General features: G+C 41.9%; 1 long non-coding RNA gene across 1 annotated transcript in view; it reads left to right on the top strand.

The window, feature by feature from the left end:
• The window catches only part of LOC139069667 (uncharacterized), a 122,841-nt gene extending 118,011 nt beyond the window's left edge, over positions 1-4,830 (top strand). Inside the window, exon 3 of the long non-coding RNA XR_011520357.1 lies at positions 4,704-4,830. This is a non-coding gene — a long non-coding RNA (uncharacterized lncRNA). The remainder of the gene's footprint in view (positions 1-4,703) is intronic.
• Positions 4,831-23,645: the final 18,815 nt, after the last annotated feature.

Raw genomic sequence — 23,645 nt, 5'->3', positions numbered from 1 at the left:
GAAGCCCTTCAGCAGCCGGCTTCTTCTACACTCTCTGCCTGAAACGCATGTGTGAAGATGGACATAAGGACATTTTTTAGACCAAAAGTACCGCTACAGAACCCCAGCTTTGATGATACTGGTGTTGACTCATGTTTGTGAGTCTTATTTGAAAATATTTGTTATGCTGCTGGTTTGCCTAAAGTTAGCTTACTATCAGGTAAAGTTGTTGGAGAAAGAAAGGGAATATTTACTATCATCTCACACTAAACGCTAACAGGAACAATATTCTGCCCTGAATATGCTGAATATGTAGCTTCAGATTAAAAATTATGTGGTACAAGACAAATATATCTGTTGACTAGTGCGTGTCACGTGTGTGTGTGTGTGTGTGCGTGCGCACGTGCATGCGTGCGCATGTTAAGCCCCGGATCTTCTTCAGTCCTAAATCCCCCCCTGGGTGAATGCCTGATTATGTTATAAAGTGCCTTGGGGGGTTTCAGGACTCTAGAGGGCGCTATATCAAATACAGGCCATTTACCATTTACCAATACATAGTGGCTGTGTCTCAATTCAGGGTCTGCATCCTACGTCGGCCGGATTCGTCGGCCGGTTACGTCACAGCACCGCGACTAGGCCTGTCCCAATTCAAAGACTCCTTCAAATGCGGTCGACGAATGCGGCCTTCTTTTCGCCTGAATGAAGGATGGGTCCGGTGTATCCTTCAATAGGTAGCATTTCCCAAGATGCCTTGCGGGCCGGCCGGCAGAAAAACTTAAAAACAATGGCGGACAGTGACGCGGGAGCTGTCGGAGAGGATTGCGCATATAAATGTCAGTATAAACTTGAAAACTGTTAGGTTAAGGACTTTTTGTGATACATGAACGTTATTTTAGTTAGAAATGTTACAGTAAAAGTGCATGTATTGCGGTCTCGGCTCGTATGTTCGGCCGCGCTCGGTGTCGTACTTCTCCCGCTACGTTTCCCCCTGATTTTAACCCTTTGATGCATAATGGTCACTACAGTGGACAGGTACTCAAAATTGTTATTTATTTATTTTTGCTATTAAGCATGGCTGTTGAAGACTTTATTGCATTTGAGCCCCCCCATTTGGACTTCAGTTAGCCAAGCCAACATATTTCATGCTCAGAACACACGCTGTCCACTGAAGTGGACATGTAATAAATTATTTGTAAATTATAAAATTTTACAAAAAATATTTGTTGAAATTTGTTTCATTCACACCTAAAGACGAATGAAAAAAATTGTTAAAAAATCATGGTTGAAGATTTCATAATTCATGCATCAAAGGGTTAATAGAAGTTTGTATTTTAGGAACAAAAGAGAAAACCAGGGAATTTATTAAGCTTAGGGCGGAGATGGACCACATCATCACCGGAGCAAAGTATTTGGCGGCTGTGGCATGGAGGTACAATAACATCTCATATTTTATAAACTCGTTTGAGTTTATTTTTTCTGTGAAAACATGAAAGGAATAACCCGTTGTCCTCTTTTCTCTTCCTGTTTCTTTTCTTACATGTTTGTTAAGACTATTCTGGAGAAAATGGGCATCCAGGGGAAGGTTACAGTGATGACCAGCTTCTGGAGCTAATCAGGGAGGACTTGAGGCTGCAGAGGGAGGCAGAGCAGCAGAGGGCACAGGAGAGAAGGGAGAACTTTGACAGCTTTTTACTTTGCTAGAAAAAAATGGTTAAGAAAGATTAAACATGTACATATAAAAGAAATATCTAAATAAAATCAGTTCTGCATTAAACTCTTGAATTTTATTTTTGTTTACAAATGAGAATTGTTTACTAGAGGGTATCCGCTGGGTCTTGAAAAGTCTTAAAAGGTGATAAATCGGTTTTGGTCAAATTAAGACCCTTAGAAAGTATTAAAATCTATTATCACATCTTTGCTCAGGCTCAGCTTGTCTAAAGTATTTTCTCTGAATTAGCTCTCCAACAGTCAAGGAAATGATTAACCCCCAGAGACCCACGGTTGTAATATTACAACATCAGATTTAAGTCTACAAAAATAAACCTTCCCCATTTTTTTCTTTTTAAAACCACATTTACATTGCTAATAGGTCCTATTGTTCAGTTCTGCAACACTATTGGCTGTTAAAATGTGTAAATAGGCCCGTTTATCTGGCCTCCTAGAACAACATGTGAAAGGTTAAAAACATTTTTTGCAGTTGTTTTCTAAATTTGGGTCTCTGGGGGTTAAAAAGCTAAATAAAACGTCGAGTTCCATCGTTTAAAGTTCCTTCTCCCTTCTGCCCAGCGGTTCCACGGTTGCTAGGCGACGGAACGTTCGCCGAGGGAGTTCATGAAGGCTAGGCCTGTCCAAATTCACAGCCGTTAACATCCGGTCTACCCGGCCGACGGAGGACGCAGCCCACGTCAGCTGGGTGGGCTGGGTCCTTCGAAGGATGCAGACCCTGAATTGAGACACAGCCAGTATGTTCAATACTTGTGCAATACCAGATTTAGATAGTATGTCTGTGTCCCTTACAGTATGCTGCATAGTTCTGGAATCCAAGTTTTATTTTTATTTGTGGTTTTTAGTGGTCGAAGGCTACAATACTAGCTTACGTGTATATACATGTACCTTTGTTAATATTTTTCTTAAAATTATTCTTTTGACTGTTGGTGCTGCTGTAACAAGTGAATTTCCCCATTGTGGGATCAATCAAGCCTATTCTATTCTATTCTACTCTATTCTGTTGTATTCTATTCTATTCTACTCTATTCTACTCTATTCTGTTGAATTAAATTCTTTCATTGAATGGGTCATATTAATCTGTTTTTCATCAACACAATTCTATATTGTCATCCATATTCTAAAATAGTGTATGGTCAGGTTTATATGTTGCTTTTATTACTTATAAAACTGGCAGATCTAAAAACGTTAAAAAGGTCCATCACTGAGAAACCATTTTTCACTTATTGCTTTTGAAAATGATCGGTTTTTCACGCAGGCTGAACATGAAAATAGTCTCCTACACCTATCTCCTGCATTGGTGTCTGATAGAAAATAGACGGCACAATGCTGGGATTAGAAAAGTCTGACAGAGCTACGTCACACTCTCAGTTAACATTCATGGACTCACCCATCTTGACTCACGACAGGGAAGGCTGTTTGTGGTTTAATTTCCAGCTAGAAGATGCTAGCCGTTAGCATTAGCTACTCCACAACATGGCAGCACTCCTTCAGGCCTGTGTTATTTGTGGAGATATAACATAATGCAAAGCAAACGGAGTCGGTGGTAGAGTCACGTTGCTGTTGACCAATCAGAGAGGCTCCAAATCCTGCCGTCTTCTGCTCCCCTCTCCTCTGGCACGCTTCTAGTTCTTCAAACAGGCTTATCAGAGCTTAGTTAACGTAGTCTTTAAATATCTTTTTAGTCATTCCATTGAAAATTGTAATGTCAATTTTGATTGGCTTAAAAAAGAAGTTTCGCTCATCCGACTCATCCTGTAGCATCCATCAAAAGCTAACGTGTACCTTTTCACTTCTCTCCTAATTAACGCTTGGCCACAGCTTGGTTTAGTTATTTCGACTGGCTGGTACCTCCTTGGATTGGTTTCTTTTTCTACATGGTCTCCGTGGGAGAGCCAGGAAGCTATAAAACGCTGTTGTTACATCACACACTAACACACAGTTAGATTTCATGTCTACGTAGCTCTTATGTGTTCTGAGTTGACAAAACAAGACGTTACCCTGTGGTTCAATTGTGACTTTAATAAACATGTGTTCTTTTTAATTATGTGAGTGTTGTGCATTTGAAAGAATGTTTGGTTTGCGTTGTAACGTGAGATTATCTATAGGAAAACATAAGTTGAGATGAAAAAGACACAAGTACACAAAGTTTGGTCACAACTTGTGCCAGCAGGGAGAAGAACGCCGGCGTTCAAGCCCTGCGGGGATGCAAGCGTGTCCAATAACTCAGTGTTTGTACAGACATTAGAAATGTTCATCTATTTGTTCATAACTCTTGTTCTTTGGACAAATTCCCATCATGTTTCATCGAGGATCAAGCCACGCTCATTAGAACTAATTATCTTCACGTGTGCACACGAGGCAGAACAGTAGTTTGTTTGTGTGGCTGAATAATCCCTGATCAATCCAAACCAAACTATAGTCTTTCGTTATTCCAGGGAGCGTGCCAGCTTGGCACAAAACTGGATCCTGCCCGGCAGTTTTAAACAGGATCTCGGAGAAAAGAAAAGGCATGGGGCATGGAAGAAGCCCTAAAACAGGCCATCTAAGTGTGTGTACACACACACACAAGCAGAAACTCAGAGACTAATCTGAGTGAATGAGATGCATGAGGTGCAGGATAAAGAACGCAGGCCTGAACGTGAACATGTGCTCGGACTGTCAAAGCAACTTAAAGTTAAGGCAACAGAAAAAAAACGTTGCTCTTCAATCAAACACACACATACACATATGCCTTGCATGCATCATTAGAATATAATGGAGCTGCATTGTGCCAAAGAATAATATGACACAGAGATAATTAGCTTAAGACTTTGAGAGTGTGCAGGATCCTGCAAAGAGCCATCTTTTTTTCATTAAGCAGAGTAAACGAGGCAACATGGGCCCTCGGGATGTTAAATACACTGAAAGTGGGGTCTTTGTGGGTTCTACAGTAGGCACAACTCATCACTGAGAACTTCCTGGCTGTATTTTCTCATTATCGGGTCTTTTCTCTGCAGATCTTTCATCACTGTCCACCGTTGAATCCACAGAGTGTCTGGTGTAACCCGCGCGGCAGAGAAAACGTAAGTCTAAGGCAGATCTGTTGTGGATCTCTTGGTTTTTCCCCATTCGTCTTGTCATTTATTTACATGGATTTTTGATTCTGTCACACACACACACACACACACACACATGCACACTGCACACAGATGAATTGCTTGAGTGACACGCTTCAAAGCTCTGACTTCCTGCCGCCCAGTGGGAGGAGCTGTCCGCTACAATGACAGGCTTGACTTTTAAAAAATATAATTTCGTATCAGGCCAGAGAGGTTAGACAGAGACAGATGCTGTCAGCGAGTGATGGATGAGCTTCTTTTAAAAGGCCATCAGGGAAATAATAGACAGCCCAGTGAGCCTTGAAAGCAGGAAAGTTAAGCCAGGAAAGTCCTTGTGCCCCCCCCCCCCCCCCCCCCCCCATCTGTAGAATTGTCGGATTGAAAAATGTCAGCAATTAGAGAGAATGGTAATGCAAAGGTAGTTTGTCATTTGATCTGCTGGGTTGTGAATCAGCTGTGGTGGTCGAGCTGGTCAGTGAGAACGGCAGCTTGGGGGGGGGGGGGGGGGGTGTTAAATGCTGGACAGATGGCATAATGGGGGGGGGGGTGTCCCTCTGTTATTGGAGCTTTATTTCAATCTTTATTATTAATTAAACTGTTTCCTTCTAACCTCTCTTTAGGCGCATTTTCTATTTTTATTCCGGGAGTTATTTTTATTTCTGTCCAGCCTGGATTTAACAAGCCGTCATTTTACTGTTCTCCTCATTTAATGTGAGTTTCGTCAAAATACAAAATACTTAACCTTGTTTTGAGGGTTTTGTATTTTTTTTTTCTTTTTACAAAGTCACTTATTTAAGTTATGAACACAAATTAAAGGCCAGATGTCGCTCCTCCTCTTTGAAGATGATTTCAAGCAGAATGCAAAACCAATGGTTTTCCTCTAAATAGATAATAAACTACTAAACTATTAATTTCTGCCCCAGATATGTTTCCTTCTCCAACACATAGGCCACAGATATTCCAATCTTGATGTTTATCCTGCATAATTTAGATATTTTTATGATCCAACACACCTTGTGGTAATTAATTAATTAAATCAGGTGTTTTGGAGCAGGAAAACAACTAAACCATGCAGGATTTAATCCATCCATCCCTCATCTATACCGTTTATCCATGTAGGGTCGTGGGCGGCTGGTTCCTATCTCCAGCAGTCCTAAGGCATACAGGGAGGGATACACCCTGGACAGAGTGCTAGTCCATCGCAGAGCCACACACACACACACACACACACACACACACACACACACACACACACACACACACACACACACACACACACACACACACACACACACACACACACACACACACACACACACACACACACACACCTAAGGATAATTTAGACAGATCAGTCAACCTGACTGTTACGTTTTTAGACTGGGAGGAAGCCGGAGTACACGGATAGAGCCCACGCGTGCACAGGGTGAACATGCAAACTCCATGCAGAAAGACCTCAGGTAGAGAACCCAAGACCCTCTTTCTGCAAGGCAACAATGCTAACCACTGCACCACTGTGCCGCCTGCTGGATTGATTAAAAATGCTAAATATTGAATCTTTTTGAAACACAGAACATCTGATGACGTCTTTTTATTTCTTATTTATAGTAAAGTCAGCAGGATTCAATATAAACATAGCTTCACACCCGCTAAACTTCACACAACGGTTTAGTTGCATTTCTGCCCATCTGACTAGGAACCGGCGTGGAGACTGAGAGGCAACATTTACTCGCCTCAAATGGTTTATTTAATTAAAAAAAATTGGACTTTATGTTTCGTCTGACGCCAGCCGTGGGACTTGTAATGGAGAATGAGTCAGAGCTGAAGTAGAAAAAGACGACTGAGCGAAGAGACACAAAGATTGAGGGCTTCTGAGTCCACACAAACATTTTAGACAGGCAAATCACAGACAAACCCAAATGTTCTGCTTTATTTTTGTCTACGGTTCAAAGTTAAAGGGTCAAACCGTCATCATTTATTTTCCTCAATAATAACAGCTTGGATGTGCACTTGTGTATTGTTTGTGTTGATAGTTTTCCCAATCACAGAGCAGTTATTTCTTTATTCCTTGATTATAACATTTAAAAAGTCTGGCCCACAATCTGAATAAGTTAATCCCAATAAATGGTTCACTGATTGTGCAGACAGAGAAAGAGCATGGAACATAAACTGTCTTGGCTTTTTGGGTTGGAGACGTGATTCATGCACGGAAGTTCAGAGTCCAGCAGAACTTATACTATTAAACAGTGACATCAGTGTGGTGAAACCATAACTCTGGTTTTGAAAGCGTCTGTGGGTGCTTGTCTCGTAGAAGAGACAAACAACAGAGCTCTGCTGTCCACAAAGTCATGCAGTAAAGCACCAAAACGGAGGTTTCATAGCTCTAGATGTTTGTTTTGATTCAATGAATTTATGTTTAACATTGGAAAATGTGTAGAAACGTGTTCATGCTACAGGAAGTATGTTTCCAGATTTAGAAGTGTCTTAAAATGCTGATTCTTTTCTGAGAAATTATTAATAACTACATAATTTGTGTGTGTGTGTGTGTGTGTGTGTGTGTGTGTGTGTGTGTGTGTGTGTGTGTGTGTGTGTGTGTGTGTGTGTGTGTGTGTGTGAGAAAGTGGATGATTTAACATGTGCTCTCTGGCCAAGGATGTGTCTTGGACTGTGTTAGGGGTTGGGACTGCGTCTGTTTGTGGGCGCGGGATTGTGTTTTTTTTTACAACATCTTTGATCTAAACGCTGAGGAGATGTGATTTAGTGTGCTCATAAGTTAAACTTTTCTCGCTTGGCTGAGGATTAGCAGCACTCGAACGTGAAAAACCTCTGTACCTCAGACTTTGGGCAACCTTGTAAATCCATTAAATCATAAATTACTATGAGAATGGTTAAAGATCTTACAGCTTAATCAGCAGAAAGAATAACGGTGTTTGTGTGCGCGGCGGTGGAAGGAGAAAACGTTCGTTTTGTGTCTTGGGGTGAGGAGGGGAAATGGAGGGAAGCTGTGGTGTCTTGTGCCTCGCCAGTTGCCTCGACCACTGGCATGTCTGCTTCTGTCACTCTGCCCAGAACAGCCATGTTAGTTTGTTCATCTCTCAAAATGTTCAATCTTTCCTGACTCGAGGAGAGCTATGAAGGAGAACATCGGGGCGCCTGATGTGGGCGATTCAAGTGGCTGTCGGTATTTTTTTCCATCAACATCATGTTAGCCACAGCTGATTGCTACCACATTGATGATGGTTAGTTAGGGGGGGAGTGCTGTATGTTTTAGAGCCAGCCTGGTTCCCTGTGGCATAAAGGCTCTGGTATCAACCTCTGGCCTCCTGCCACTGCAGCATCCCTGTCACATCCCACATTCTAACTCCAGCTTCAATCCACAGCTCCGCTCTGGGAGAAACCTCCAGTAGTTTTTACTGAGCAACAGTTTTTCACAGAGACACCAGTTGAAAGTTGAAGAATGCATCTAATCGTCTTTTGGACACATCCACAGAAGCTCTTTTGTTATGAGGGATTCAAGTCCTTCTTTTTTCCGACCCCAAATCCCTACTAGCTCGTCTCTCCCCCGTCTCACATCCTTGTATAACACAAGCTGCATGCTATCAACTTCCCAACATCATGTTTGACTCATTTTTCCAGACTTCTCACAACTCTCCGGGTCTGGGCTCTTTCACCATCTCCGGGAATTTAATCCAGAAACCTGTAAAAATGTTGGTGCGTGGGTCCGGCTTGACGATGGAACTAATTTTTTTTGAGCGTTGAAGTAAACCAAACCAGAGTGGACTCCTCTCTCTGTTTCTGTCTGGCACACCTATGTGCCATTTTCTGGTTGTGTCATAGAAACCCCTGCTCTTATGTATAAACAATGTGACGACAGTACAGCGTTCACATCATCACCTCGACGTATGGCTTCCACGAAAATGTCCAAACATGGCAGCAGCTGCCGACTTTAAGTGTGCAACATCTGTATTTGTTTTCATATTCTTACAGCAACTCATTTCCCTGAGAAAACGAACTCCATAAACACTTTTTCTCTGCCTGTATAACAAAACTCTTAACAGCCATGTTGTCACTAGAATGAAAAATCTGGAGCTCTAAGGGTTTAAAACCAACCAAGACAAGTGGTGCATGCATACACATATAGTTTATTCTACTGCTTGACATTTATGAAGAAGTTTGCTGCAGCAACAATCGAGATGCAGTATTAACACTCAATTACTCCCATAAAAGCACTTGGGCTCTCTTTTTCCTCACTTCTAAACTCTAAAAAGGTTCAAATCCACCCGGAGACGCAGAAGAATAACTACTCTTATGCCCAATGTTTGTGAAAAATGTTGGAGAACAAAAATGGTGGAGAAGTTCACACCACCAAAAGCAGCTACACCTCATTTTAGCCACGGCTCACTTCCAGTGAAAACAGTCGTGGTGATATCAGTGACTGAAATATATACAGGAGGGTTTGCCAGGAGTTGATGCAACCAGAAGCGCTTGTTTGAAGAACGGAATTTCTACTGGAACTGGAAGGAGCTGCCAAGAAGCTGGCCGACACTTTGATGCAGCAGAAGCACGGCGTTCGTCCCTCCCTGCATTTTCCTGCGGTTATGAATGCAAAGCTTCTCCTGATGTTTCTGGGACGTCCTCCAGCCCGTGTTGACACACTGTAGCATTAAAGATGACACTATGATGGGAGATTGGAGGATGGTGCGTTTTTATTAAAACTTTTACAGAAGGACGGAGAGCTGGCAGCAGAACGGCCGCTTCATTACACAGACATTTCTAGTGGATGGATTGCTGTGGATGGGTATTTCCTTGAGACAGACAGGCAGCCTGCTTAGAGCGAGTGATGTGGTGGCTTCAGGGAGCCCAGCTGCTTTCTGCTGTATCATAATAATGCTAAAGCCTGCAGTTATCTTGTTTTTTCCCCACAAACTCCATCTGAAACCCTTATTTGACGAAAACATGTGCAAACACAGATATTTCTAAATGTACTGCAGTGTTTTCTCTCTTTCTCGCTGTGAGCAGAACTGTTAATAGATTTTAAAGGTTAAAATGGCTCAAAATAAAATCTGACATACCTAAAACACTCTATGACACAAACACTTTCTCTGTATGTTTCTTTTATAATAGATCAAAAATTAAACTGGTTATACTTTTCACAATCCTCTCTTTAGGTTTTCTTATGAGATTATGTTACCTTTTTAGAGAAAAACAAGCAGCAAACACAATCTCTCCTTGTTTTTAGACTTGATTCAAGCACTAAACCAAAGTTTCATCAGATCATTGCTCCTGCTGGAACTTCTGCCTCTCTTTAACATCTGTTATTTTGTGTAACCATGTAAACGGGAACGTTGTTTACAAGTGGGACCAGCTAACTGGGATTTTAAAAGCTTTTGTAATGCCTGCGAAAAAAATAAAAAAATATCCCAAATCTAGACTAAGTGATGGGGAGATGTCACAGATGTTGGACAGCAGAAAAACTAATAGCAGAAAAGACGATGTTTCAAATCTGTTTTCCTCAGTTGCCATAGTGAATGTGGCCAATGCTGGTTCAGAGACCTGTAGAAGACATCATGAGAGTTTTGTTTTTCTGTCAGACTCACCTCTGAAGGATACTTGATAAGGGAAGAGACGGCAGACATAGTGGAAGAAAAGGTGGAGGGTTGTCCGTCATTGATAGCAAAAGGTTTTGGGTGTACTCTGAAACAATGGCTATGTCTCAATACACAAGTACGCTAGTATGTTCTTGTGTACTTGACAAGTACGATCTAGTACAATTACACTGGAAAGTCCGTTCCATCGGGTATGGGAGGATGACGATGGCATTTGGAACAGAACTGTACTCCATTGCACCAAAAAGCACTGCTGGTCCACTTTTGATCCCACTTGATGAAATACCAGCACACATGCTGTTAAATAAAAAAGAAGTTATTTTTCATCAAAACAGAGCTATTTAATGCAACGCCAGTTTTATTTGATAATGGGTTGGCTAATTGGCATTTTGAGGCATTATGTAATCAGAAAACAAAAATGCACTCAGCTAATTTTACAGGTTACACACAATTATCCACAACTAAACATTATATTTCTTGATTTAGACTTTTTTTGGGTTATGAGCTTCCTCCGCTGCCATTTGGGAAATAACTGTTTGCATTGCAGTGCATTTGTTGTCCCAAATGTGCAGAAGGATGCATTGATGCATCCTTGATACAATGGGTGGAGCAAGAACACATCTGGGAACTTTGAGCAAACTTGAGCTGGAACAGTACTTTGGCCATTGTTGATGACGTTTCACAAGAACGTGAGTACACAGGTTCAGACGTGTATGCATACTGAGAAACGGCCCAAATGCCCTGCTTATCTGTTGCAATCAAGAGTTCAGTGTTGCACGGTGAGGGGTAAGACAAAAGAGGCAAGGATGGAAGAGATTTCAGCTCTCTAGCTGCCTGATGAATGAAGCTGTCCTCCATTCTGTTGGTCCGTGCATCGAGACGCCGCAGTCTCCTCCCTGATGGCAGCAGACTTTGCGGGTGAGACGGCAGTTGTAGACGTCCTGAATGGAGGGAAGAGAGACACCAACAATCCTCTCACCTGCTCTCACTATGCGCTGGAGTTACTTCCGGATGCGTTACAAGCGCCACACAGTGGTGCAGTAGGTTAATATGCCCTTGATGGTGCCCCTGTAATATTATAGAATCATTTAAGAACAGGCTAAATTATAAAATTTCTAATAAAACCAAATTATCCCACTTGATGTAAACCCTGTTTTAATATGTTTGCATGATAAGAAACACAGAAACATAACCAGTATAATCTAACCATAACATATCCAGTTTCTTTTGATTGTGTTCACCAACGTTTAGTCCTGTATTTATTATTTCTGTAATTCTTCTATTTCATGCTCTGAGAGGAAGTGACACTGTCAGGCATCACTGGCCGTTTTGTTCTTAAAGTCTTTTTCCTTTGCAATAAATTCCCTATATTTAGCTTTCTTTTGCAGAGAGAAGAAGCTCCATCACTTCTTTTGTTCAAAGCCATTTGGCCTCACTGATTGTGGGACCAGCACGTGTGCAATGGGAGAAAATCAGGACACGAATAACGCCCGGCTGAACGTACAGTGATCCTGTTGTGCCTAGACGTGCCGTCGGCCCTTCGAGCATGAGGTTCAGGATTTTAGTGTGTGCGGCCGTTTCCACATCTTGTCTCCAGGCAGCCGGAGCTGGGGCATGATTGATGACTTGTGTACCGTAGTGAAAGTCTTTTGAATTGAAGCAAAATGGTGGTAAGAGAGCATAACATCATCAGACCTGTTTCGCTCGGTTTTGGGTTAAAGGAATGTGGCAAGTTCTTCTCCTTCAGCTCAGACCGTGCGTGCCTCTGTGAGGCCTCTCCTCCACTCTCCCTGCATTTAGCCAGCATCACTGTGGGCGTCCAGAGGGAGCACAAGCTGCTGGAAGTCGGCCCATTTTTGTGTCATCCTATTATTTGCTTTAACACACTGGACCCCAGTCGCTCAGATGGGCGTTATTGAACATTGCATCCTGTTAAAGGGGAGTTTTCCTCTCTACTGTCGCTACATGCTTGTTTAGTAAGATGGATTGCTGCAAGTTACTGGAACAAGTCAATGACCGGATGCAATTTTCTGGGTTTCCTTACGTGGGAATCCTTTCAATAATTTAAATAACGAACTGAACTTAAAGCACTGATAAGAAGGTTCAAGTGGTTTGTTTACTTTGTAAATTGCCTCCAGACAACTCTTGTTGTGAAATGGAGCTATATAAATAAACAGAATTGAATTAGTGTAGAAATTTTTGATTTATGATTATATAATTTTACACATTTTTATGTAATAATTGGGATCTTTGTCTCCATCAAGATAAGCCAGCTATGGTGGTTTGGGCTTGTGGTCAGGCTGTCTCCTGACAGGGAAGGTGTTTCAGGTATGGCCAGCTGGAAGAAGACCAGACTGTCCCAGCCATGCACTAGAAGTGTCACATGTCTAGGATGTAGCTAGGGAGAGGACAGTTTGAATGAATGAATGAGTGAATGGTAATCTCATTGCAAAGCATTTTGCAAGACCTGGTAATGACTACAAAGAACATCATTAAAGTGTTGACCATTAACTGCTACTTGAAATATGCAATTAAATATCATAATTTCACGAGGTCCTGATCCTATCTCTAACACCTTCATGTCCCCTCCAGAGATTTAGCTCTGAAATAACCTCCTACTTCCTAAAACTGACTGGTTTTCCAAAAATTCCCAAGTCTAAGTGAATTTAAGACATTTATGGAAGTTTAACTGTTTTATACAATTTTGGATGAATTCAGTCTAACATGTTGCTTAGGTGTGTTTGTGTGATTCCTGAGCTGTTTGCATGCATTAGAGTGGTTTTTATAACAGGGTAATATACTTCTCTTGCCTCACCAAGATAAGCATAATGAAATTAGTCAGGTGTGCTTACACCACCTTCCCACCTGCTCCAGACCTGCTGGGACAGGGGCTCAGGAAGCCAAAGAACCCTGGGGGGTGGGGGGGTGGGGGGGTTTGGCTTCTTTGCATATTTAGATCTTCCTGAACACCTGAGGTGAGCACAGTCCTCCGTTTGATCGGAAACTCACTGTCACTGCTGGCGTGGTCTCAAACAGCATCTGTGAGCTTCAGTATCCATGCTGTTGGGATAAGGTGTTCGTTCTATAAGCACGCATTTGCATTTTTATGGATGGGAGCCAACTCGACTTACACAGAGGTATCATGCTGCTGCGGTTTTGAATGGTGCCTCTGTAACATACTCATACACACGTGTGTGTGTGTGTGTGTGTGTGTGTGTGTGTGTGTGTGTGTGTGTGTGTGTGTGTGTGTTTGTGTGTGGTTTTTGTGTAATATCAAAGCCCTGACCAGAGAGAGGAAGCTGAAAGAGGCTGGTCTGTGTCACTTCCCAGGATTATCAATGGCTGCTGCTGTTTTAGGCTCCGATGCTTCTCACAGCTCCAGGAGTTCACGTGGGCGTTATGAAGCCACGTGCATGAAGCTTGTGTGTTCATGCAGGTTCGCAAAGAAAAACAAGAGTGAGGAATGACTTCAATGATAGTAGTGGGACATTATGAGCTGATCCAAAGCAAATTCAAGATGAGTTTATTGTGAGATCTTGAAGAACTCGCAGCCAAACCAGCAGATTGTCAGTCCTTGTGTTTTGTTTAGACTATTTACAAGTTCTCTGTATGAAATGACCACAGCGGTTAAACTGTACATGTCCAAAGGGTGTGAAAACATTCCTGTTATCACTAAGGAAAACTCACCCCCTGCTGTCATCAGATTGGGAGTAATATTATGAGTCTGTCTGCTGGCAAGTGTGTGTTACTCAGGGACAATCCTGCTGTGTTTATTTTTCTGAAACCGTAGGCGTTTAGCTTCCACATCTCACAGACCAGGATCTTTTATCCACAGCTAAGAGCTCACTACTGTTTCCGCACAGGGAGGATTACTGGGAGAGAAAGGTGTGTGTGCGCTCACGTGTGTGTGTGCACCAGAGAGATAAAAGTAAAAGTGACTTTTGTGGATTTGAAAACTATATTAACAGAAATGCAAGAAGATGGAAAAGTGAATTTTAAAACTATAAACATGACGTGACAGCTGTTTTGTTTATCTAAATCAGCTGAAGAATCAGTCAGTGGGCGAGTGTAATGATCCGTTTTAGCAGGAAGTCATCTTACACTTTTAACTGTAACCGTTTATGACAGCAACACTGTAGGACTTCCCAAATACAACATTCAAACACCGAAAAGGTTCATTTTGAAATAAAAAGTTACCACTTGAGCACATTTAAGGCATCCTATGGCCATTGTAAAAATGTTATTTGATAGATAGAAATAATCCTAAATGGTTTTCTTGGCAGCCTGTAGTTACAGAATTCAATTTTATGCCCCAAAGGACTGATAAGCTAACAGCTAGTACAGTTGTAGCCATATTATGATAATAAAAGGCATTTCATCTTTATCTACAGAAATGTAACATTTAAGCCTGAGAACCTTAACCGCTGTTATTGCTCTAAGTTAAAAGATGTGTATACATGTGTTTAAATGTTCATGTGGACCTTTTGGTTCAAAACACTGAGGTGATGTTTTGTTTATGTTCTAATGGATGGATGGGTATAGGTGTGTGTGTGTGTGTGTGTGTGTGTGTGTGTGTGCGTGCGTGCGTGCGTGCGTGCGTGTGTGTGTGTGTACAAGTGAAACAGGAAACATTCTAATATAGTGTAAAAGTTCATTTATTTCAGTAATTCAGCTAAGACTGAGAGACCATCTAAAGGCTCAGAAACCCTTTGCAGGTGTTTTGGATTCATTACAGTTAGGGCTGCTCAATTAATCGAATTTTAATCACGATTACGATCTGAGTTTTGAACGATTATAAAAAACAAAACAAGCCGATTATTTGCTCCTCCCGCTTGCGCTGCCCTGAGTTGCAAATGAAGCGCTCCTCCACAGTGTTGCCAACTTAGCGACTTTGACGCTATTTCTAACAGCTTTTCAGACCCCCTTCTTGACTTTTTAATCCTAAAAGTACCTAGCGAACACCTCAGAAACATCTCTGGTAACCCTTAGCTACTTTCTGGATAACTATCGTCGAAGTTTCCTGCAGGTTAGCTAAACACTCCGCCTGCACTCCGGACCGTTCTTCAGGACATTAGGAAAGGGAATGGTGCAGTGATGTGTCGGTCGCTAAAGACAGCTCTCGGAGCCGCCCTGCTCCCTGTTGGATTAACCAGAGTGAGTGACACACACACCGCACCTGCGGACTCCTGAGCCGCTAAAAACAGCTAAATGTGCGCGTGCGGCGCGCTAAACACACGTGCAGCGTGCCCCTGATTGCTGTGAGACCGGGTTGGGGGGTGGGGGGTGCAGCTGTGGTTGGGACAATTATTACATTAACTGATGGACTTGTAAATAAATAGTTTGTAAATAAGGTAGAAATAACTTCCTCACGCTGATAAATAATAACTAATCTCTCTGAGGACACGGTGCTAGTGCACTCTCCTACAGCACCTTGACACAACTCAATAAATGTTATGCAACATTTTGTGAACATCAATTTATTTGCATTTATTTGTTATAAATGCCACTGTATAATTCTTGCTGTCAGTATTTGCAAGATATTGGTATTTGGTTCTGAACTGGTTAGACTTAAATGAGTTAAACCAAGGTCTACAGCCCTTGGGTCATAGACTATGAGCTATAAGTATATTGGTCTTTTATACAGGGAATCAGGAGTTATTTTAGTGATCATCTTGTTTCTTATTTTTGTCCTGATTGTGCCCTGAGCAATTTTATGACTGAATAAAAACAAATAAAATCAACATAAATTGAAAAATTGTCCTAAATAATCGTGATCTCAATTTCAGTCACCATAATCGTGATTATTATTTTTGCCATAATCGAGCAGCCCTAATTACAGTGTAACACTAGTTTGACATGGCTTTTACATCAATTTTGAACTATTTGGACTTGGGCTTTATTAGAATCAACTTTCAGAGATTGGAGCCATTTGACGAAGGCAGCAAAACACTTTGCTGTGCTTGGACTAGCTGTTAGCTTATCATTCCTAAATGACATGAACAGACAACTAAACATGCTCATAAAAATGATAGTTATGACCCACTGAAAAAGTGGCAGCATGGCTTAAATATTTGTTCTTTTCAGAGGATTTCATGGGGAAAAAACTACAGATAAATGATAAGTTTACAGGACTATAAACTTCTAAATTTAGCACTGTTTTGAAAGCTAAAACCAGAACTTATTTAGAAATAATTCAGCTCTGTAAGATTTTCATCAGAGACATGTGTTGGAGTTTATCCAGCTGCCAGTTGGACAATTAGCATTTACAGTGTGAAGGATAAATTATGATATTTGTCAGCAACAAACAGTTAAAAAGTGTAAGAAAGAGGAAAATCCAAATGTGAGAAACAGCTTGTGTTGGAAGCTGTCCCTGATTTGTTGATATTGGGTGTTTGTGGTGGCGTCAGCACCATGCAGCAGCGCCACTCTCCATGCCGAGCATATGGGTGATCTATCTGGTCCCATCAAAACAAAACGACTCCACACACATATGGAAAGCATTGGGTCACACTCAGAAACAACACGCTCACACACACACATAAAAACCAGAGAGGAAGAAGGTAAACGGACCATCCAGAGGACTGTCCCCCCAAAGCTCTCAGGTTACAGGAAAAAATTTTTCCAAAGCGGCTTTTTCATCTTCGTTTTTCCTCTCAATGGTTTCCGGAGACCTGACACATGTTTTATCATGCACCGGGGTTACCGTAGGTCAGTTGTGGCATATAAAGAGTGATGCTTGATGCTTTAAGATATTTAATTTGACTTATGTGACCGTAGGACGATTTGTTCAGTGCATTTAACCTTTAGGGGCTTGTGATTCCGTGATCACAGCATTTATTTATTTATTTAGAAGTTAATCTTTGAATATTCATTTAACTCAAATTTGGAGTCTTTACAGAGTGGAGAGGGGGATTTTGAAATTTGAATGGCTATAGCACCCCAGGAGCTTAAAGCCACGCCTCGTACAATGCATACATACAAAATTAACCTTGCAGCACTAACAGAGGGTGGCATGTTTTTGACATGTTCCTGCTCAGACACACTTGAATGTATGAATCACCTCTTCAGCCTTCACTGGGTTCTGCAGGATCTGCTAATGACTTCAAATCTATGGGTATATGGTTAAGTACTGAGTAAGTAATGATTTGTTCCTCAGTAGGTACTGGGGAGGTGGCTTCTTTACTTCACAGGACATAAAAGTAGTCAATGGTTCAGTACTAAGTAAGTGATTTGTTCCTCCTTTGTTCCGTAGATAACCCATTAAGGTGTGGAACACTGATAAACTGATTTGAAATGATTATTTCTGATTATTGTCTGTCACTATAAGTTTTTCATGCAGGCTGAACTCCTGCATTAGCTTCTGAAAGAAAATAGACGGTGAAACTCTAGGATTAAAAAATCCTGACAGATCCACGTCACACTGTCACTTAACATTCATGGACTCACCCATCTTGACTCATGACAGGGAGGGCTGTTCTTGGTTTAGTGTCCAAGAAACAGCAGAGAACATCTCAGCTAGTAGAAGCTAACCATTAGCATTAGCAGCTCCACCACACAGCAGAGCTCCTCTCGACTTGTGCTGTTTGTGGAGATAAAACATCAGTGTGGCAGAGCAAACAGAGTCAGTGGCAAAGCCGTGTTGCTGGTATCCAATCTGAGATGAGATGTCCAAATATCAGGAACCTGCCGTCTGAAACCACTTTCTCCTCCAGATAACTTGTATTTCCTGATTCAGGTGAGCTTATTTTCCCCTGAGTACGACTTGCAAGGCATTAAGTCCCTTTAGTCCCTGAATGAGACTGGTTGGCATTTTTAACCAGTAGGTACTGGTTAACTTTCCATTAGTCCCTGGTTCGTTACTCATTACCCCCAAGTCATTCCCTAGTAATGAAGCACAACTTTGGGTCCCTATTATAAATAAATGTACTGGTCAATGCTCTAGGCTCATGTAAATGATGTAGAGTTGAGGGGAGTGACTTATCGGAGATTTATCAAAGGTATGATGGAGGATGTTGCTGAATTGCAGGAAATAACCGCCCTCGCCACGGTTAGAAAAAAATTCAGACGAGAGAAAGTGCCCAGTCATCCTCGTGCATGGTCTGTTTACAAGTAGCTGCCAGCCTTGCAGCTAACTTCTTCTAGAAGTAATCTGAAAGAATTTTCTCCAGATAGCATGCCGAACTCATGCTTACCCGCAGACAGAGCCGTATGTGGGGAGTCCAACCTTCGCTTTGCGCTGAAAGTGAAAACTACCCAGCAACGAGCACATATGACCACGGCCTTGCGTGAATAGTTCCCCAGAATGATTGACAGTTATGCAGACCAATCATTCAGATGATCCACCTGGAAGAAAACGACCCTCCGCTCCACCTTTAAAAGATACTTCATATCACAGAACAGGATGTAAGCATTTTTAAGTCATTTTCATTTTTTTAGACAACACATCCCAGCTTCAAAGAACTTTGGAATACAACTAATTGTATTTCACTGTAAGCAGAGGTCACTGAGTGTTCCCTACAGCTGAAATGAGATGGAGTTGCTGTTGATCCAGTGGATTCTGGACCTTTATGGCTGTGCTGAAAGACCTGCTGGTGGGACAGTACACTGATGAGTGGTGGTCGTGCAGCAAAAGCTTCTGGATAAATGAAAACAAGCCCTTCATTTGAAACTAATAATGAGTGGTACAGAGAGAAGGTTCTCTGAAGGGACAGGTCATGACCCCGTCAACATAAGCAGCCAGCAGAAGGTTATGATGTCCTACAGTCCCCATTAGCAGACGTGTCGGCCTCTTTACCCAGTCTGTGTTTAGTCTCATCTCCATCACGGTCCTGATGTTCTTTTCCTCAATGTTTTGCTTCTATTTCCAGCTGTCTAGCTCATCTGAACTTCTTCTGTCTCTTGCTATAACTTGCTACGTCATGTTTTGCACATAGCTGCAATAATTTATCAAATGTGCACTCGGCGTAACCTTGACAAACACACCTATCATCCCCACGTTACCTAAAGCCAAGGCTTCAGCACGGTTTACTTGAGCTTCCCTTTGAAGTGAACAACAAAAGGTTTTTGCTTAATCTGTTGCTAAGTGTGACACCCAGGAACAAAAGACAAGTGACTAACAAACCACAGAGAGGTGCAAGTGGTCTCCTGGTTTAATCTTTTTACCCTCATTACATTTATCTTCTGACTTTATGCCAGCTGTAATGTCCTGGCTATGATTTAACAGGACCTCTGTGTAAAACACCAATGCAGCATGATCCGGAGCAGTCTTAACGGTATCCGTATGTCCTGAGGTGCACTTTGTGACTGCTTGTCCATGTACTTTTGTTCTGCATACACACTCTGCACACACTAGGAGTCATTAGGATAGCTGCAGGTCTTTATAACGTTGGCTCAGAAACTGGAAGCTGTAGCAGGAAACGTGCCATGAGTGTTTTTTACAGCATGTCTTGGGTTTTAAATTTATGACAACAAAAGTATTTGGCTTTATTATTATGTGTTCACATAATCTTTGCGCTTTATTTCTCATTTATCCTAAAACGGCAGAAGAAAACTTTCAGCACTGTAAAAAAAAAAAGTCCAGTGAACTTAAAAAAGTAAAGCAACCAGTTGCAATACAATTTTAAGTTCAGTCAACTTTTTAGGTGCTTGCTTTTCTGTATTAACTTAACATTTTGCAAGTTAAAATGTTCAACTGACTTAAAACTTTAAACTCTCCAAACAAATTGCAAGTTGGATTTGAGGATGATGGAGAAGTCTCTAAGAAGTTGACAACTTTAAAATCTACACATCTTTCTATAAAATACGTCATTTAAACAGTTGTGGTTACGTTTATCTTTCCTGCCAAGTGTATAGTTTTGTCTCACCTGACTGTGACTGCTGCCTCAGAGATTTCTGGGTATTCTGTCAATGGTGGAACTTAAAGGGTTTGGCTTCCAAATAGGAAATTATTAGGTTTTAAAGTTGTAGTTCACTGAAAAACCATTTTTAATGGTATTTTCTGATTATGATTGGTGACTGTGAGTTTTTCATGCAGGCTGAACAGGTAAATAGTCTTCTACACCCATCTCCTGCATTCGCTTCTGATAGAAAATAGACGGTGAAACTCTAGGATTTGAAAAGCCTGACAGATCTACAGGAAGCAGTTGCTTGGACTCACCCAAACTGGCTGTTGTTGTTTTCGAGTCCAGAATCAGCAGAGAACGTCTCGATTAGCAGAAGCTAACCAAGACTCAACCAGACGGCAGAAACTCTCACAGGCTTGTGTTATTTGTGGAGATAAAACATCCACGTTGCAAGTTAGTGGTAATCGCGTTTTGTCGTCTTCCAAACTGAGACGAGATGTCCAAATGTCAGGAAATAGGAGTCCAAATCCTGCCGTGTTAAGCTTTGCTCTGATGTAGCTGAAACAGAAGTTTCTGGGCTTGTTTTTTTTTTTTTGCCCAGAGTACGGCTTGCAAGGCATTAATTACTATTAGAGACCACTGCATTTGAATAAACGAGTTTCCCACACCTTTAAAGTCACGTGCGAACACCCGGTGGGCTGAAACGCTGGTTCAAAGCACAGAATGAGTATTTAAATATAATATCTTGTTCTGTGCAGTTGCTTCTACTCTCATCTTCAAGCACACACGAGTTGTCTGCTGTGTAAATGATCCCATGATTTCTGGTAAATTCAGATTTTATTAGTCTATTCCCTTTTCATTAATTTCCACCTCCATTCCTGGCGATTAGCGCCCCATACTGTCAGTGCTGTTTTATCATCTGCTGCAGGAGAAAATATCCAGAACTCACAGCTCCGGAGCGCGTGGAAGCCAAACCACTCAGAAAATAGCACAGTGTGCCACAGAAAACACTGAGTATCAATGGAAATTCAAACTGTCTTGTTTTTCATTTTTCACGGCTCTTGTTTCCTCTATTTCTCTTTTACTTCATTGCTTTTATGCTATTTAGTTTTTAAACAAGTTTTCTGGCTGTGACGCGCTTTCTGACTGGAAGAGATGTTGTGCTTGGTTTGCGTTGGCATTGTTCTGGTATAACTGCAACAGTATGTATGAATACATTTGGCGGCTGCGGTGAAAGTAAGTCTTCATCCCGTCTGTTTCTGCTTTTTTGTGATTAGGAATAAATTACAAAAGCAGAATCCAGGAAATCCTGTCTGCCTGTGTTCCACTTGTATATATAAACACGATTTATCTAAATCACCTTGCTGTAAACAGTCGAGCTTTTGATCAGGTTATTATTTAATTTTGATTAAAGTTTGCATATTTATATTCTATTTTTAAGTGAAAGGAAATACACTCAAAATATGCTTTAATTAGAAATTTTACAGCAGAAATGATATTTTCTTGCTTATTTTAAAACACTTTTGTCACTTTTGTTGTTGCAGGGAATAAAACTATTTTTAATTCCTCTGAAACACGGCTTTAGTCCCTACACTTTTGAGAGACTTCTGTATATTTGGCGTCATTTATCCATTCATCTATCCATCCATCCATTTTCGGCTGCTTATTTCGGGGTCGGGGGGGGGGGGGGGGGGGGGGGCAGCCTAACCGTGGTTTCACACTTAAAGCATCGGCGGTGCGGAACAGCAGCAGAAAGTCACTGTTTCTAATAGAATCCATTATAGTCTACGGAGTGTTTCAAAAAAGCAGCGATGCGGCATTTTCCAGGTGCGTCCCAGAAGCGGCACGCCATTAACGATAGGATTGGGTTGTATTTGTGCCACGTGCCGCTTCTGGGATGCGTCAGCTTCCACATTTAACATGTGGCTAGACAGGAAATCACACATGGTTTCAGTGTAAAATCACTGGTAAATTTCAAAATAAAAGTACTGCAGTGATGCAATTTCATATGTATGAAGCTTGCGTGTGCCTCAACGACTTATTTGCTCACAGCATCATTCCAGAAGTGCAGCGGTGTGGGTTTCATGGCTTTACTCCTGGCAGTGGAGCAAAATCGTATGTGACATCAAACAGCGAAATCGCGTGATTTCTTTCTTTTTGGTTTAAAGGCAGATTGTATGAACAAACCGTGACCTGAAGTCTCGAGCGATCTTGTGATCTCGTGAATCCAGCAAAGAGCACAGCGAGGAAGTCGTCCCACGGCCAAGACTCTCCTGGCGTGAAAAGGACTGCTTTGAAGTTCGCGAGTAAACTGTTCCGCTGCCGTTTCGCGCCGCTGACGCTTCCATTGTGAAACCGGCGTAAGCAGAGAGGCCCAGATTTCCTTCTTCCCAGCTCCTCCGGGGTAATCGCAAGGCATTCCCTGGCCAGCCGAGAGACATAGTCTCTCCAGCATGTCCTGGGTCTTCCTTAAGATCTCCTCCTGGTTGGATGTGCCTGGAAAACCTCACCAGGGAGACGTCCAACTGGCTCCTCTTGATGTGGAGGAGCAGCGGACCTCCTCCGAGCTTCTCACCCTTTCTCTGAGAGAGCCCAGACACTCTGGATTAAACTCATTTCAGCCGCTTGTATCTACGATCTCATTCTTTCGGTCACTACCCAAAGCTCTTTACCGTAGATGAGTGTATATCAAGAGCTTTGACTTCCAGCTTAGCTCTAACTTCACCACGACAGATCAGTTCAACCCCCACATCACTAAAGACACAGCACCAATCCACCTGTCGATTTTATGCTCCATCATTCCCTCACTCGTGAACCAGACCCCGAGATAACTCCTCCACTTTGGGCAGGACCTCATCCCTGACCTGGAGAAGGCATTCTACCCTCTTCTGACTTCAGCGTTTTTAAAATGTGTTTTCTTGGATTTTATTTCTGCACAAGCTGGCCAGTATACGTCATACTTTTTCTACAAAAGACTTTAATCTGAGTAAAAACAATAAAGTGAGTGAAAGCTTAAAGGAAAACACTGTGGTGATGACAGTGTGACTCTGGATGCACACAAGTCCTTTTGATCTGCAGACTCTTAGAACGTAACATTGGATTGTTTCACACTCAGCGAGGAATGTGTGCAAAGATGCAGCCGCTTGCACGACTCTCCACTTGTCAGCATTCATCTTAACCAAAAGCTCGTTGAACAGTCGAGTACCACACACCGTGCAAATCCTTCCTGTTCATTCAAATCAGGCAACAAGTCTGAGTGCAGGTCAGCAAAGTGCAGGCTGGAAAACAATCGCAGATGTGAAATGGTGACACACGCAGGCAAAAGCTAAAAGAACGCCACACTTCTGCCGATGCCAGATACATGTGGTGAGATTTATGGCAGATCAAAGACTAAA

This window comes from Nothobranchius furzeri, chromosome 4 (assembly GCF_043380555.1).
Source record: "Nothobranchius furzeri strain GRZ-AD chromosome 4, NfurGRZ-RIMD1, whole genome shotgun sequence".
In the NCBI taxonomy this organism is placed as follows: Eukaryota; Metazoa; Chordata; class Actinopteri; order Cyprinodontiformes; family Nothobranchiidae; genus Nothobranchius; species Nothobranchius furzeri.
The sequence above is the reverse complement of the archived record's forward strand: the minus strand, read 5'-3'. Positions and strand labels throughout refer to the sequence as shown.